This window comes from Electrophorus electricus, chromosome 4 (genome assembly GCF_013358815.1).
Source record: "Electrophorus electricus isolate fEleEle1 chromosome 4, fEleEle1.pri, whole genome shotgun sequence".
NCBI classification, from domain to species: domain Eukaryota; kingdom Metazoa; phylum Chordata; class Actinopteri; order Gymnotiformes; family Gymnotidae; genus Electrophorus; species Electrophorus electricus.
This window is the reverse complement of record NC_049538.1, coordinates 25,581,650-25,587,819: the sequence shown is the minus strand read 5'-3', so window position 1 is coordinate 25,587,819 and position 6,170 is coordinate 25,581,650.

The window sequence follows — 6,170 nt, the reverse complement described above, 5'->3', positions numbered from 1 at the left end:
CTTGTACCAATCACAAATTTATCTTCAAATAGGCCATAGGGCACAGTGTTTGCAGAGTAGCACATTAGCTACAGTAATTTTGCACACTGACAATTGGTAACGTTTTCCTTACACCTTTAATATTTAATGATAATTTTTTAAGTTTTGCCTACAGTTAATAGAAAATAGGCCTTTTGTTTGAATATAGAACAAACCTTTTGTTTGAATATAAATAAATAAATTCCTGTAGGTTTTCTCAGAGATGCATAACAAAAATTCCCCTTTTTTCTCTTGGTAGAATGCGATCAGTGACATGTACCAACGGATCTGCTTCTTCTAAGTGGTGCAGGTGTCGCTGACATTCCTCAGGGACATAATTAAACCTCCACTTCAAAGCTGACAAGCTGACATGGCACAAACAGACTAGCACTGCAGTGAGCTCAGCACAGTTAGTCAGAGTAAAACTTGCACTATTGAAACAACAAAAGTCAGTTCTGAGCATTCCACAGCTGAGCCCCCTAATGCCTCACTGGTCAGTGATTCAATGATCTGACCCCAGGCTGACCTTTTTCTTTAATATCATCATTAATCACTGAGTCCTTGACCTTAAATGTGCATGTATTTGAAACAATCTCATGAGTAACAGAAAAATCTTGAAGACTGCATGTAATCAATTATACTAATGGGTCACATGTTTTATGCATGATCTAGAAAATGTAAAATTTGGCTGAATAATGTATCACATCTAAAAATTTATCTATTTAAATTATTCATTCTGGCATTGACTTCATCACACATTAAATTAACATTCAGAAAAATAAAGAATTTAACACATTTTTCTAGGACATGATTTTTTTCTGGCATGCTTAAATAGCGGTTTCTGCATGTTATCTCCTGCTCTGTAATGTCCTTCCTCATAGTTAAGTGAGAGGGACACATCACTTTGAAGAAAATAACTTGGATACACCTAATTGTTCACCAGACTGGTTCATTCAGGGTAGAGCCTTCTCTCTTTAAACCCAAGCAGGTTTGAAACTCAGCAATTTAAAGAACAAAAAGAGTAAAGAGTAAAAAAAAAAAGGTTTATTAAGTAGTGTTAAAATCCCATTTCCTGTATAATTTACAGTTTAGTGATTGTTTTGGAACTTCTCTTTCTTTGCAATAGTCTTCTACTGCTCCTACACAATCTTTTATCCTCTCTTCTATCTCCTGAAAATTGTTCAACTGAATAGGCCTGACTTACAGGTTGTCCTGATAAATATGGTTAGTGTGAAACCATTATATGAATCTGATTTCATGAGTTTCAGTGCATGTGAAGCATTTGGATACATTTCTGAAAGTCTGGCCTAGGCATAAATATCTCGGGTAAAAGGGTGGGCCAGAGGATTTTCAGCTCCCCAGCTTGGTGTTTAGCTCTCTTCCTGAGCTACTCTGCACACCTGAAGAAAGTCTTTTAAAGAGGAAAGGAAAGCTATGATGATCCCTTTAATAACCCAGTGACTCTTCAGCATGTGTGGGTACTTTAGCATACCAAAAACACATTAGCAAAACAAGTTGCATTACTTCCAACTTTTTTTGAGTAATGCATTTTCCAGCAGTTTGTCAAGTGTACTTTCAACTGTTTGTTTTTGTGCATGTTTACAGAAGCTTAATAACTTTTTGTACAGTACATCACTGTGGGAAAAAACTACACTTGTTCCTTATTCTATTCACCAAGGGGGGAAATGTGTTGCCTGATGGGTAACACTTCCTTTGTAGAGGCTGCATACTAAAGATCCCACAGGGCACATCAGAATTTGAATCCAAACATAATTCTCCCCTTTTCTCTTGCTGTTCTTTCAAGTCTTTCAGAATGCTGAAAATAATAGCCTATAATTTCATTTAATATGCCATCAAGGCAGCATGTTCTCTCACTGATGTGAAAACATGACAATGTATATTTCGTCGGGGGCACCAAGACAGGCCTCAGTCGGCGATGGTGGAAGCAGCATTTAATTCATGTGTTTACTTTGGAGAAACACTCTCAGGGGTGGCATGCAATGCTGATTGCATTTCCTGCTCTTGTCAGGGAGGAGAGCTGCAGCAATGGCTCTAGATTAAAGCGCCTCTCCAGAGGAGGTGAGGGGAGGACTTCATTAAATCATTGATGCGCCTCCTCCTCTACTGCATGGCATTAGGATCAGGAGTGCCTGAACCTCTTTCTTAGCTTTCGACAGAATTGGCCATCTGTTTACCTGACCCATTCCATCTGCATATCTGCAGCCATGGAAGCTGTTAAAAGTCTCTCTCCCTCCTATGCCAACAATTTATTGTTCATTACCCAGCACAGCTGAATGCCCACTGTATAAACTTCAAAACAAGGTGGGTAATAAGTATAACATTGACATATCGGTGTCAACTCCTACTCTGGGTAGATTTTCTTGGTTAGGGTTGAATTCCATGAGGTGTTTTCCAATTTTGAAAGAAGGACTATTTACCTTGACCTGCTCTTGGGACCCTAAATTATTACTGCATGATTATTTCAGTGGCAATTCTGATTAGTTTAATGATGTGATTAAAAGAAGCTGATATTACGCAGTTATTTGCATATTCATGGTACAATTTTAAAGTAAGTATAAATGTAAAGCGCAATAGCTATTCTCTAAAAATTACCATCAAAAAAAGCTTGCAGTTGGAGTGTTCTAGCCCAAAGTCAGTCTCCTCAGACCAGTTCTGTTCTTTACAGAACACAGGGACACAGTGAACTCACCACAGCAAGCACAGTGCAAACACAGGGTCAGTGAGGTGGGGTCCACTGAAAATGACACCAGAGCCTGAGAACACCAATCAAACATGTATATATAAACATTATAATTAACTGTTTACTTACAGCACTTATATAAGTCAAGAGGGACACAAATAAACGGTGTTAGAATTTAAGAAAACATTCCGTCTACTCTGGGATTTTTGCTGCATGGGCTAAATATGCACACAGAGATTGTGATTCTCTTTTTAATCCAAAGTGTCATCTTTTGAATGTTTTTCAATGCAAATCATTTTTCCATTATTGTGCAGCTTTCACTATTTTGCCACCCATTATGCAAGATGGATCCTTCATCACCTCCCTCTAAGGGACATCCTTCTCATCCTCCACCAGCTGACTTCTCTGAATGCTTAGCATTCTGTTGCTTCTGCTCTCTCTGCATGCAGAGCCAATGACACTAGTTTGCTGTTTTGGAAAAAAACAAGCAAATATATGCTTATGCTGCAAGGTGACAGATTTACTTAATGATTCATTAGTCTTCATTCTGTAAAATAAAGGTTGGGGACATCAGCAGCCTGCTGATGTAGGTATGCTGGCAGTATAGGTCTTACTAGTCCTTAGGGAAAGGCTCTCATGCATTTCTATTTTAAGAGGCCTAGCTAACATTAAAGTAAAAGTGCTTTTCTCCTAAAATACTGCCATGTTTTAAAAAAGACTGCTGAAGGAACACTTTTCATGTTGTTCATAGGAAATCAGTGTAAAAGCAAAAAAAAAATAAAAAATCATATGTATCACAACAAGGTAGAAAGCTATCATTGAATTCCATGTAAATTAACTTTGCTTGTAAAAAACATGAGAAAATGTACATTGGCCATAACCATAGCCATTAATAACTTTTCAGACAGTTCTGAAGTTCACACCTGGCTCCCGGATGGTGGAACAAACTTTTGCTTGCTGTGTGGACAGCAGAGTCCCTTTCAGTCTTCAAACACAGACAGAAAATCCATCTATTTGTGGAATATTTAAATGACCACTGATCCTGCTCCTATGTTGACTAACTGAAACTCTAGTACTTATTATAGGGTATTGTTTATTGCACTTGTTGTTGTCTGTTACAGAGCTTATGTGATTTGCACTTTTAGGCATCAGTATTGATCTCTGTATTTCAACAGCATTCTAGTTCAATGGTATTGTGGACTCTAACCTAGTGTACTAGCTAGGATACATTCTGCCAAATGCTGTAAATGTAAATGTAAATGTAAAAAAATGTGGAATTTGCAATTGTGTGAGCATACTGGGAATGATGAAACAGAAAATCCTGCATCTTAAAACTGTTAAGATTTCGAGTAAGATCACTGATACCTCAGACCTACTGAACCCCCAAAGCTATATTTTTTCAGTGTTTCAGTGTTTTGCAACCTCAATCTTGGAATAACAGAATCTAAGTCATTTTAGATTTCTGCTTATATTTACAGTATATACATCCTGACAGTTTATAGCTCTCATCCATTTCAGGAATATATTTGTTTCAGAAGACCCCATATAACCTCAAAGCAGAAACAAAAAATGTAGCCTAGCAATGAATTGATTTTAAGCATAACATTCTAAGCACTTGGTCATCTTTCAGCATGTGCTCCATAAACTAGGTCTCTTTTAAATTATACCCTATTGTTCATGAACACTGAGTTTCCTCCAGCCTTTATTCATGATATTTTATAGCAAGCCAATATAACTGAGCCATTTATTGACATTAGCAGCCTGTGACTCTTGGCAACTGCCTAAGTGACATCAGAATGAATATTCCTTCATTTGATTAAAACTGAATTTCACTCCACCTGAAAAAAGGCTTTATCAAATATTCTTTTCTCCTTGGTGCAAGTAATCTAATTTTGTTCTACTGAAATTAATTTGTGTGAAACAGACCTGTCATTTACCACATTTTAATAGCTTCCTTCAGTCTATATCTAAATGTCTTCCACTGTGGGCTGTGCTGCTTGGAAACGGGTACTCTCTCTACCGTTAATGGACTGATAGGTAGTTACAGCTTTCTCCTTGCCCATAAAAGATGTTCCCACCTCTGCAGGGGGTGCGCATACACTTATGTTGGGCAGCCAGTGTCACTTTTAAAAAGGCATTTACACCGAATATTTGCAACAGAAAATTACCTCCACAATCTGTCACAGCTTTTCCAACTAATAATTAAAAGTAATTTGTCTCTTCTTTTTCATCCGGGCTCGTATGATGACTGAGGGATGGGCCATCTCTGGTTCCATTGCTGTCTTATGAAATGGGGCCCAATTCCTGATGAAACAATATTTCAAATCCTGTTTGGGACTTGGTGACATCTCCCTTTGACTGCAGCTGAGGCTGTTTGTATGGAGTTGTTTTCATTTATATGGTTGTCCGGGAAGAATTACACATTTGTGTTGATGTATGTATTTGAATAGAATCCATTGCGCGGTGCCGTATCGCTCAGTGGCAGCTGACTGCACAAAATACAAAATGTACAACAAGGCAGTGCTTTAGCACTCAAAAGTATGTGCATTTATCCTTCTGATAAAGTCATTTGCTTGAAATGGGTACAAAACCAACATACCATCACAATCCATCTTGCGGCCTTTCCACTACAAGTTACTGTTTATCCAAGGACACAAAATACCAAACATTCCTTAATCAGCAAGGCTCAAGCAAGCCGGTTGCAAAAAAATAAATGCTAAAATGGCTCTTGCCCAAATTCTAGGCTGAATAACCTTGTTTGAGGACAATAAGATTCCTCTGTCCCAAGTCACAGATGGCTAAAAACAGTGAGGGACTGAGCTTTGAGCCATCAGCCTCTGTCTCTGCTCCTCAGACAGTGAAGGACAGAGTTCTGAGAAATCAGCCTCTGTCTCTGCTCCTGAGATGACTCTGCAGTCAGTAGTGAACTCTCTCTGGTAGCTTGGGTCAAGGCTTCAGGACAACAGCTCACCCAAGGGAACATCGCTCATTTACAGCAAAGCTATATGAGCTCAAAGAAAGGGTCATAAAGGTGGTTAGAACAGTGGAAATGTGGGGGCTAAGTGGTTAATAAGAAGAACTATCAAGCTGCACGTTTGCCCAACCCTAAAACACTGCTTTTGCTAACATCAAATACATAATTAATCTGCATGATTTTTTAATGTGAAGTGTGTTGTTTTTTGCACTAATGATGGTCTCGCTTTAATCACATCAGAGCACTGAGACTGCCGTATGGAGAGCATGAAGAAGGGTATTACTGTCTGCATTGTCATGTTGCTGCAGCAAGTTAGCAGTCAAATGAAAAAGACAGGGGCATATGCTATTAAGAGACTGTGAAATTTATATTCAAGGTTACAGGCCAATTCCTCGCTTTCAAACTCTATGGAGCAGCAGACCCATTTAAAAGACAATAGAGCACTCTAGATATCTAGCATTTCTGACATTTGCTATT